We start from the raw sequence: 12,180 nt of genomic DNA, 5'->3' as shown, positions 1-12,180 counted from the left end.
AACAGGAGCGAGCTTGTGAAAAGGAATAACTTTGCATGCGAACTGTCATCCGAGTAAAAAAAACCCACCCAAACATATTCATCCCCCATGCTGGCAGTGCTTTTAATGGCTGTGCAAACGCTACAACCCAATAATGGAAGCATTAAAACATTGGAAACGAGCAAATGAAAACAAAACAACAAGTTCATGAAAAATGTGCCACAAATTATCATTTAACACTGAAAGTTCGTAACACTTTGTGTTCCATACTCTCATCCTCTCATGTTATGTATGTTTGTGTATGTGTGTGTGGTTGTGTGTAGCATATTTTCCCAGCGACGACACATGGAGCAACCAAACTTTTGCCGAACACCAACCTTCACCGGCGATTGTGCAAAAGGTCAAAGGTGGCTCGTCTGCGAGCTGCTGCTCTAAAAACGGGCGCCTGAATGGTAGGCAACCCGCATGCCACAAGACTGCCACAGGACTAAAACGGAAGCAAAAGGATTGCTCATCGCTGTGCATGGTGTGACCTTCAGCTGGCCATCGTATCTGCCGGTACAGGTACTTACTCTTCAGCTGGTTCGTGTACTTATCGGTGCCGCCACACAATGAACTTTCCTACGATCGATTAAGAAAAGCACTGTTAGATAAGTGTCTAACCTTTAACCTTATCGAACTTATCGGTGCCCACAAGGTTGAGGCGCTAGAGCAATGAAATTATTTAACACGTATCAGCGCTATTCACGTCTAGTTTGCTGCTCATGTTTTCCGTATATTTTTTATTCATTTCCTCCATTGTTGGCTATAAAACGATTGAAGTCAGTCAAACCTTTTAAAGTCCACTGCATCCTAAGTGCCCAACGATTCAACATCTAAAGTCTTGCGCAATCATAAAACGCTTTCGCTATCAGTCTTTAAAACTTCAAAAACCGACCTCCGCTTGCCGTCTTGCAGATGATCGTGTTAGGTCGCAATCATAAGACGGCCCTCAAAGGAAAGCGAATGTCTCGCCAGAGTTTCTACCTTTGCATTGAAATAGGTATTTGGCGCCGGGCCACCAACAAAAAAAAAAATAACGACGTTCGATGTTTGATATAATTTGTTTAAATTTTATATTTCATCCCATCCACCTTTTCGACGACGCGAGCAACACCTCATGCCCTTATGAAGGGTTATAAAACCACTTTCCTACCTCAGTATCAGTAGGACGCGCACGGGTTGGCGAGTTTTCGCGCTTTGCTTCGTTGATTCCGCACTAAACAGGTTCTGCATTGGTCGGTTTGGCATATTATCACGGCCAAGGTAGTTGCCGGACACGGAATAGGAAGCCAATCATGACACCTCGTCCCATACCTTCTTCAACCTGAACGACACCGAAAGCAAAGTTGGCAAACTTTCACCAACTGGTTGCTTTGCACTGCAAACGCTGTTGCATCGGTTTGCATCTGAAGTGGAGTAGAGTGACACCTTCATTAACTATTGCACCACAACGTCGGAGACGAGTTGAAGAAAAACGAAGAAGAGTCCTGATACCGTCCGTACGACCTACTAGCACAAAAGGTCTCAATCATCGATGATCTTTGACTAACAGTTACCGAATATTCGAACGCAAAGACACCCATTTTTAGGTTCCACCATTCCTTTTGCGATGTTCGACGATCGTTGGAGATTTTCTAAATTATCGTACCGCAGCCTTCCTGGTTCATTCGAGGTGTTATGGTTACGTTCCGCCACCTCAAGAGATCGGTAAAGTTCGTAAATTTCAACACTACCCAATGGTGCCACTTGGAGCAACTTGGAGCGATCGAAGCAGACGGCCGTAAAGGGAGGAGCAGAGTCAATCGTTTGGATAATTGGGATCGTTTCGCCGATTGCATGATTGATTTATCGGGTAGGTCAAAATGGGCCGGGGAAGCGTGATTCCGGAACAGATTGAACCGGCCCAGAAAAAAAAACGCTTTTCATGCTGATGTAATTCCTCTGTATGTCACGGGTAGCTTATGCTAATGGATGATGAGGCTAAACGATCACTGATCCGCATTATATCGGTCAGACAGAACAGCAACGTTGGGTCTGAGGATCGCAAACATTTACCATTCCCATCCGTTCAACAAGCTGGTAGATCGTTGCTTTGCCTCACAGTTATATCATCCTGAAGATGTTCCGCTGTCAGCAAGGGCACTCAGCAACGCCTATCTACAAATACTGTTTAGCATGTGACCTGCCCTACCAAAGCCAATTCTCTGTAGAATGCATTCCGAGAGAAAAGACTGCTTCGCATATGTGCACCACACAATTGACACAGTTTGCGCTGTTCTGTTTGTTTGTCTGGTCCGGAAGACTCCATCCGTATCGATGTGTCACTCGGTAGGGCATGGACTACCCGTCGACATGGCGAATGGTCGAACCGTTTTGCAAACCCAGATGTGGCTTACGTTCCAATCGTCAGCAATACCAGTTCCAAATTTTATAGCCCATCAAGACCCTGACATGCGTGCACAGCGAACTGATAAAAATAAACACAAATTTCTGCAAGCGGCTACCACAACGTCCACGGTGGCATGGTATTGCTAGCTCTATCTGCAAAACGTTCTTCGCACGATGGACGGAAGAAAACGCACCCTCGAGATATCTGGTGCGTTGCGCTTCTTGGGTGTTCGGTTTATGTTTATTTGTGCAGCGAAAGGATCGGTCTGCTTGTCCAGCTTGGTTCCTTGGTCCCGAGAGCGGGTCTGTGGGCAAATATTCCATAGGCTCAAACTCTGCTCAAACTTCCAGCAATAGGCGGTCTTATGCAAACTGTGCTAAATAAACTGTGTTCTTCATCTTTGTGACGATCTGCATCTGTTGTTTTTTCCATAACCTAGTTCTTCAGATCATTCCTTTAAGCTTTTGATCAACGGACGTCCGATCGGGACGGGGTTGTTGTGCGCTGTTTCCTTAAATTGTGTTGATATGTAAGTTGCGGTGATGGATGTTAGTTATGAGAATGAAATTGGGTCACTTGATTTTGAGAGCGTTCAACGCTTCTGACTGGACACACACTAAAGTGATAAATGAAGACATTTTGCAATTGAGAACACCAGACGCCTTGATGCGATACTTTGGTGTACGTTTTGTTTGGATGACTTTGAAGTTTTAGACGAGAATGATTGCATTCACATTGTAGTGCATATTGAAGGTACAATTAACAGCTTGCTTAAGTAACTTTACAAAACTTAAACATGCCTCATATCTCGACCTCGTTGTAAATACCTCTAATTAATCGTATTTTTAGCTTGATCCTCAACCGAACACACAGTCTCTTCTAGACAAATTTAACTAATGCGCCCTTTGGCTGCAAAATCAATCTACGATGCATGGCTTGACGGCCATCTTGCAAGCAGCGGAGAGACTCAAATGTTTATTCGTGTTGATTTGCTATAAATCGCTAACATAAACTACATCAGCACCGACGATAGGTGATGCGAAATCTAACTTCACTCGACAAGAAGACCCCTAATGTTTTGAGTGGATCCTGATGTTTAACCTCCAAACAGTAAGAATAGTCGACGCTCCGGATTTGCTAGTTAGTGCTGTGTTAACTTTTGATTCTCGTTTTTGTTCGTTGTTCGATGTGTAAACATTGGATCGTTGAATGCTTGTGTTGCATTGTTGTGATGGATTTTTTTAGATGCCTTTTTGTACACTAACATAGACGGCTAAAACAGCTCAAGGCACTATTTCCACTGGACACATTCGGCTATGCTTCAGGTACGCTAAAATGACGATAAACGATCAGGGAGGAGCGAACCAGTAATTAGCTAATTAGTTCGTATGCGAGCTTCGTACGGTAAAACCGCTTATAGTTTCCCATATGGGTTGTTTGTTCTACACCATCTGCACATATATTGAAACCATTTCATATAAATTACTGTTACTTTAATTTTCAAAACTTTTTAAACAATTACGTGAAATATCCAGTAAGTTAAAAAAAACCTTAAGCTATAATTATTTAAATAAAAAAGAAAAAATAATTCATTTCGTTAACCGTGGTTTTACGTACATACAATAATAATCCAGAACTCAAAACTAGATCAGTATAATATAGTCCACAAAATCGTTCTTTTGTCGCATTACGACCAAATCAATCAAAGCTATATTCATATCTGATCGACCTGTGACGTGTTAAAGCGAGCTTTTAGCAAAGTGGAATTTCATACAGAATTTTTCTGTTGCATTTCCAGACCGGTTTTATGGTGTAAACACGAACCGTTAATATAATCCCATCAGCTGTCATCTTGTCTTTCCGAAGGCGTATGTAGGACTTAAAGTTACGCTGCGTATAAATCAAGTCACAAAATCTATACATTGGACAAGATATGTCCTCCATAGCAAAACAAAAAATCGTATAGTAATGTAGCATTACTGGGATTCCAAATCAAATTATTCGTGTTGTTAATTCAAGAGCATCGAGAGTCCCCCTACCCAAGGTAAGGCCTCGATGACTCCAACGTTTAAGAAGGAAGCTTTACAGAGTAAGTAAAGTAAAAGGCGAAGTGTAAATCCGAAGTCCGCTAAGTAGTGAAAGAAAAACTAAACATTTTATATTACAGTAAATATAGAAGAAGTTGAATGAATTCGCTGAAAGAAGCGTATTGGTAGCAATTAAAAATACTCTAGACAATTCATTAGGCACACTGATGTGATACACTTTTATTGTTTATCCTGTTGATCTTCTCCGTTTTAGTTAAGATTTAATAGATTTAATTATTTCTAATCCTGCAAAATAATGCATTAACAAAACGTACCACTTGACCTAAAACCATAGATAATTGTTTACAATTTTATGCTTACAATTGCTAAATAAACAACATGACAACAATTCGACTGCTAAGCTTATATTTCAACAGCAACAAAACACAACCGAAAGGAAAGAGATCGCATGTAACGGTTTCTGGAGGAGCAAAAATCATTAAAAAGTCATGAAGTTTTAAATTTGGCAACGAATTTATCCATGTCCACCGTATCGGAACGGAACCGACACCGTAAAGCTCCAGTTACCCGTTTTCGGTTCATTTTTACACAGCAGTACATTACGCAAGATATTAAACCCAACCACTCCTGACCTCATTAAGCTGGAAAATGGTTGTTGTTTTTTTACTATTTATACTTCGAACGAAGCAACATGTCACACTCTTCTCTGTGGTGCACGGGTTTAAGATGGATCATTTTTGGTTTTGCTATGTGTTTCTTACCTCCAAAACGTCGTACGCCTTGTCGTCGGTGATGCGTAAATCAATCACGTGAACCGTCCTCCTTGTGACACGTTGCATATAGAGAGGCAAAAAAAAACCCGTCCCCTTTACAGCAAGGGACAGAAGGTAATAGAACTAGACGAAATGTGCTGCCCTGCTTCGAATTGCATTTGTGTCACAAAGCAGCGGTTTACGAACACGTGCCCAATGTATCGGGTGCCTCGTGAGTTCGACCGCCCAGACACAACCAGTTCTGGAACATCGGAGCTAACGGCGGCAAAAGGAGAAAAGCAAGTAGCAAAGTAGAATAATTTTGTTTTTTGTTTGTCTTGCCCGTTGCTGAGACCTCCGAGATGCGGTGACGTTTTCAAGCGTGAAAATGAGGCCGCATCTTCCTACTGGGATGAGCCTGGCTCACCTCCCGAAAGTGTTGCCGATGGTTGATACCCGTTTGCTGACGCATCCCTAAGCATCAGCATCTATTTATCGTCACGTTTGTTTCTCTCACAAACGCCATTAAGGACTCGATTGTTAATGAATGTTTCTGTTTCGACGCCGTTTTCGTGTTTCCATTCGGATGAATGTAGATAGAATTCTTCTTTTTCAAATGCTAATACCGTGCTTATGCAATAATTTATATCTATTTGTGTTTAAGCAGGATCAGATAAATCGTTCCATTCTTTTGATTTAAAGACTGAATTGAAATAGGGTTAGATCGAACTTTTATGTTTGGAAGAACAAAAGTAATTTAAACTATATCTAATTCTTAGAAAACAACAACTAAACTTATCTAAGAACCTGTAAAAACTTTACGTTTTACTGTTATTGATATTCGCTTTGGTTCTAAACTAAATTCATATTATTGAAACACGTTGCATACTTAAGCAAACATTGAATAATTCTTAAACACCTTTACCTATACATGAAGAAAGTAACGTAGAGGTTAAGGTTTCTGTTTACTGATCTTTATTTAAGCTTACTATAACTATAAAATAAAAAGCGAAAAAAGGAAATCATGTGTTATAGAACAATACTATAAAAATATGAATCAACGTTAAGATCATGTTAGAAAGCCAGCAAAGTAATTCATACATTTGGAGAAATATGTTTTACTCGAAAACTAAACAAAACAAAAAAAAAAGAAATTCCATTTTTACACCGCAGGAAGACTCCTCATATTCGTTCCTTTCTCAAGTTCATTTCAATCGCAATATGAATGTAACACAGGACATCGGCAGCTGGAAAAAAGCTGCCCTCGTCCTTTTGCCATAGTCTGGCAGCACCCAGATGTGCCTCCAGACATCGAACAAAACTTGCTGTCCCGAAATGAGCAACCAGATACGGCCAGTGGATGAATAGAAATAGCTTCATTTTTTCCCCCTTGGTTAATATTTTGTTCCCAGTTTATGAACATCTTCAGCGCATCACCTTCTACGACCTCTTCAGACACGGCCATAGAAGACGAGCGGTACGTGCAGACATGGAATTGTTCTCTCCTGGTAGAGCTGTTTACCACCCTCCGTTTAGGGGCACCTTTTGTTGTCCGTCCCATCTCCGGGTGCGCTCCTTGTGATCATGTTGTCCTGAGCTTTCGAGCTCGTACGTCATTCATTCTGGATTCAACAAAAAAGGAACGGTTGCGGGTTATTGAGCAAACTGCACACTGACGTAACCTTCACAAAGAGAGCAATCACAGGTGGAAGGAAAGGGGTGATATAACAGGGAGAAAGCGGTATGAAGGGTGAAAAACAACAAATAAGACTTTCATCTAGTGCTCCCGGTTAGAAACAGTAGGTGCAGCAGGCTTATTGTAAAAGATCTACACCGGGAAGGGGATGTGTAGTAAAAGCGAAGGGAAAAGAAGGAAAAACAAGAAATAATCATAAAAGAAATAAACAGACGTACGCAACTAACTAGCGTGTGTATATGTACGGTACCGGTACACAAGTGCAAAAAACATGAAATAAGAAAAACAAGTTTCGAAGGATATGTAAACTAGACGAGGAGAAAAAAAAACAGACCCAACCCTCTAAAGGACGGGTGTAGGTGAAAAAAAATCGCAGAAGAAACGGGAGTAAACAGACGAACAAACTGCAAATGGAAGAACATCAACGAGATAGAGCATCTTCTCTTCTCGAGGTTGAAACGCACAATAATATGCCACGCGTTGATGAGACTGGTTACCCTCCGTAGACCTATTGCACTTCACAATATACAGCAAAAGGGAAAGAATTCTGAACGGTACCGGAGTAACACTATCAGCAATGCACGTTCCATTCACCAGCCCAAGCTCGAGCAAGCCTCCACGGCACAAATGGCAAGATGGGGCAGCATAATGATAATAAACCGACACCCGTTTCGCGGCAGTGGCCACGGGATAACGTGAGTAAACTGCTGATGAAGAAAAAAGTATAGCACGTACACGCACCTTCGTATGTGCAAAACAGTTGCAGTTCAATGTGTGGTGATCGTTGTGGAAATGACGTACAACACATTCTATGACCAAATTACTAAAAGGTAATCGATATATTGGAACAATATTGCTATTGTTTCTACCTTTTAAATAGATACGAATTTTCGAATAAATCTGTGTAGATATTGTAGATATTGTAGAGTTATGGTTTGAAAATGTATCTAGATATTAGGAGCCTAATTTATTTCCTACTGTACTAATAAGAGTTAGTACAAGCATAAGACGGCGGCACGGTAGTGTTTGAGGTAATGGCGCCGGTTTCACGTAACAGAACCGTTAACAAAATCCCATCCGCTAAGTCTCTTGTAACATAGCGCTTTTATTGGTTAGTCTGGTCTACTTAACGGACACTCTTCTTGACACAAGGATACTAATTCTCACATATCTTTGATGCGGATTCGACGAGACTGAGTAGCTCGTAGTACAACAACTCAAATCAATATTTCGTATTTAGAGTATGATCTATTCTTGAGATCCTATTGGCCGAGCTTATACGGTATCCACAGTCCATCTGTCTTTTGGACTATGCCCATCTTCTGCAAATGCTGCATTGATAACTTGTAGAGTTGCTCCAATTTCTATTCCAAGCATTCTAGTATACTGGAATAATTATTATATTTGTAGCAGAAACTGTCAATTTTTGACTTCAAGATAGTGACTGAGAGATATTTTGACTTCAGAGTGACTTCAAGATATTTGAAAATTTTCCTTTCAGGAACAAATGAAGTACTTACTACTGGTGGTTACTTGCACCATTAGTCATATAAACGGTGTAATATACAAATTACCGAATGAATTGACTAATGTTTCGTTCCACAGCTCAGACTATTAGCAGAGAACGTACACTACTGGGAGAGCAATTGGGAAGGGAATTAGCAGAATTCATAGCATCTTCCCTTTTTTCCCTTTTTGTTTCGTGTCAAGTCGTAGGTATGCGAACGTCCGTACCCGTCAACGATCGTGCTGCGTTATGCTGTGTAAGCAGTAGCATCCCTGCAATCTCACCAGAGAACCACATACAATCACATACGCTCATTTTACGTGTGCAAACAAACATAAAACGAAACATAGCCGTAAGAGAACGCCACCTGCACTGGAGAGAAGAAGAGAAAGTCAGTCTACTGAGAGCATAGCACGCTAAACAAACCAACCCTCCGGGTGGATGCGTTTTTTTTTTCTTCGCTGCGTGCAACATAAAAATGGTTCTCTCACTCTCATGCCACAACCGAAGCGCGCAGAAATCTCCATCGGTGAGCCAGTCCATCCATTCGTTCGCTGTTAGTCGGTTCGAACGGTACGTGAAACCCGGTGTCCGAGATCCAGCACGCGCGCACGCAAGCCCAAAAACCGACGTACCCGTCCAGCTGTGTGGAAAAGTCGTGTGTGTGTGTTTTTTTTGGTGGATTTTTTTCTTCTTCTGCCGTCAGAGACTATCATACGTGTACCAAAGCATTGGTGGAACTGAGCATTGTGTTGAGATTTCCCCGGAGCATCCCGGAGCGTGGTCTAAGCCCTCCAATTTGCCTAGCGCCTGTGTGTGCCTTAACGTGTCCCGTCTCCCTTCCAGCTCGTGTGCCTAATGTTACAGCAACGAAAGCGAAAACCTCCAAACCTCCATAGCAAAAGGCACGGTTGAGACCTGCCGCAAACTTGTACCAGCGTTTGTGAAGGTTCCCCCCGAGCAGGTTCGTTGCAAAAGCTCCTAGAAAGAGTCGACGGTTGGCTGACTCAAAAAATCAAACCTCCCCCAGGTGGAGCCATACCCTCTGACGTGTGTAGTGTTCGTTTGTGTGCTGTACCCGGTTGTGTGCTAGCCCAAGGAAGGTGCTTTTTTATGTTGTTGCAAATTTTCGATCTCAAGCTGATCCTCCCCCGTGGTATGTGGTTGTGGTGTTGGTGTGTGATGGCCAAGTGAAATGAGGGTGCAGCATAAAGTAGATGTGAAACAGGTCTGTCGTTCGTGCGCCAACCTATCAAGATTGTGGCCATTTGACCTGGTGACGCGACCAGTTGGAAGCGAGAAAAAAGGGTGCCTTCTAATTGAATGTAAGTCTTCATAGTAACCACCAGTGTGTGCCGGTGTACCGTATCCGAAACGGAAAGCGAAAGAGGTAGCAAGTGTTGTCGCAGGTGTGTTTTAACTATTAATAGTTCAAAAGGGCAATCCAAACGAGGTGTCCTGTATCCACTACCACCGGTGATATCTTACCCGTGTTTCGAGGAATGTATCATCGGTACGTGATAATGGCTGTCTGTTAAGCCTCATAAAAAAAGGTAAGAATTATGTTTTATTTGTGCATTGAAACGTGGGTTCTACTTCAACTTTATGCCACTGTTTCTCGCTTTGCGGGGTACAAACATGCTGAAAAGGGCTGTAGACAGTCTCAAAAATTGAGGTCATTCCCTACCATACGTGCAGTGACAACATTTTGAAGAAGTGAAAAAGTGTCCAAAAAAAAAAGACCAACCTCCAGACAGAAGCTTCCAAATTGAGAACTGAAACATTCTCACCCCGTTCTCTGGTCCCGCTACCATATTTGGTACGACTTCCAGTTCGGAACATCCATGGCGAATCATCTTCAGCATCACAACAAAACTTCTCGATCCTTGTTGCGATCGCTCGTTTGCGAACAAGAATTGCAGCAAAGCAATCGAACCAAAAGAGCAAAACGAGAAAGATCTGCTAAACGTGGACGGGTGACGGTGTTGTTCTGCTGCTCGGTTACGAAATAAGCGCCCAGTACTCTTCGATGAGGTGCCGTTCTCACGGTCTGGTTTGTTGTTGATCTTCTTTGTTTTTTTGTTGTTGTTGTTGCTTCTTGTATCTCCTGTTGCGAATGGCGCTCCTTTTAAGAATTTAGATTTTGAATGGAGAAGAAATGTGGCACCGTTTCGTTGTGCTTGTGGGTCCATGCGATCTGAAGATCGTAATTTCAATGTGGGCGAAGGTGAGTTCTGACAACTCAAAAGGAAGTCACTCGTCGTCTGTTTCTTGCCTCTTGTCGGGTTTTGGTTTGAAGATGTGCGCTGATTGTTTTCCGGTTGGGAGTGTACTTACTAACCTCCACAGTTTACATCTGACGGTCTTGTCGGTGAGCGTGTACAGACGAAGACCTAGACCAACGGCTGTTGAATGTTTTTTTTTTTGGCTGACCAAGAGTATGCGCCCTTCATTAGTTAGTATTTTGGTACTACGAATTACACATTGTTTAAACGTGAATGTAATTAGCTCTAAGAAAACTTCTAAGAGCTTCTTCTAGAAAACTAAGAAAACGTAAGAGCATGAAGGAAATTATTTGCGTCTATAGACAAACCATACCCGGGTTTTTGTAGAACAAGTTCTTGATAGACAAGGAACTGTTTTTTTTTTGTTGAATGGCACAAACCCCAGCAATTCTGGACACATGAAAAACATGTGAAATTATCTCGTCCACCGTTGCGTGCGAAATACCATGTGGCTAAAGTGTCGCGTGTGGGTTCGCTACACTGACTTGCGGTCCAACGATCAAGTGTCATAAATCAATTGGCTGCGGTCGCTAACGTCAATTTGTGTACACTGTCCGGGCCGGGACGCGGTTGACGGTTGACGAAAAAACACAGATACGCTAGATCTACTAGTAGTGCAGAAAGTGTAATTGTTTCTAATGGATTGTCTTTATTAGGCACAACGTGAGCATGGAAGTGTGGAATGGCAAGAAGCGCCACTAACCACTGATCTCAAACAAAGAGTCCAAAGTGTAAAAGTCAACACCATCTGAGCGTTGTGTGTAAGATTTATTATGTAAATGTTTTGCTGAAGCATTTATCTCATTGAGCTTTCATTTTGATCGTTGCTTTAATGTTACAATCCAATCAACCTTTTGCCTTATTGTGGTTAGTATTCTAAAGTATCGTACCGATCACAAGAGCTATTTTTGAGAGACGATACTAAAAAGCTTCCCAACCCACCTTAATATTTAAAACTAAAAAAAACTCATCGCCACCTCCTTCTTCTTGGTTGCAAAATCCTGCTTGCAAAGATGAGTGTAGGTGGGAGCGATTCGAATCTTAGCGAAAAGCCCCACCAATTTCTTACCACAAGCGATCGAATCATTTGCAGTCAATCGAATCACTTTGGCGAAGGTTCAAATCGTGACTGAACGTTCTGTTCTGGTTGATTAGATCGGCAGAAAGAGCAGATTCCCATTCTCAACGGCGATCAGCATCTGAAAGCATCATCGTGCGTCCGCTGATCGCGCTCGTTACGGAAAGGTCGTTTGCATCTCATGCTGCTTGTGTGTATGTGTTTGGGTGAATGTGTTTCTATAATTTAAAACATAATCATGCTAGTTACGTGGCTTTGGGTATTGCTTTTAATCACCTTTCATTTGGTAATGCGAGTAAGAGAATTGGAGAACATTAAAGCTAACCGCAGCTTATACTCTCGAATGCAGGGTACTACAATAAGTACAAGTATTGAATTAAATTATTTCATTTAAATAGTCATAT

General features: G+C 41.9%; 1 protein-coding gene across 1 annotated transcript in view; it reads left to right on the top strand.

The window, feature by feature from the left end:
• Positions 1-7,884: 7,884 nt before the first annotated feature.
• Positions 7,885-12,180, top strand: part of LOC125770936 (hormone receptor 4) — a 28,032-nt gene continuing 23,736 nt past the window's right edge. Inside the window, exon 1 of the mRNA XM_049441036.1 lies at positions 7,885-9,966. The gene's annotated coding sequence lies outside the window, so the exon portion shown is untranslated. The remainder of the gene's footprint in view (positions 9,967-12,180) is intronic.

Source organism: Anopheles funestus, chromosome 3RL, assembly GCF_943734845.2.
Source record: "Anopheles funestus chromosome 3RL, idAnoFuneDA-416_04, whole genome shotgun sequence".
Lineage (NCBI taxonomy): Eukaryota > Metazoa > Arthropoda > Insecta > Diptera > Culicidae > Anopheles > Anopheles funestus.
Note: the sequence above shows the minus strand (reverse complement) of the source record. Positions and strands in the feature narration are given on the sequence as shown.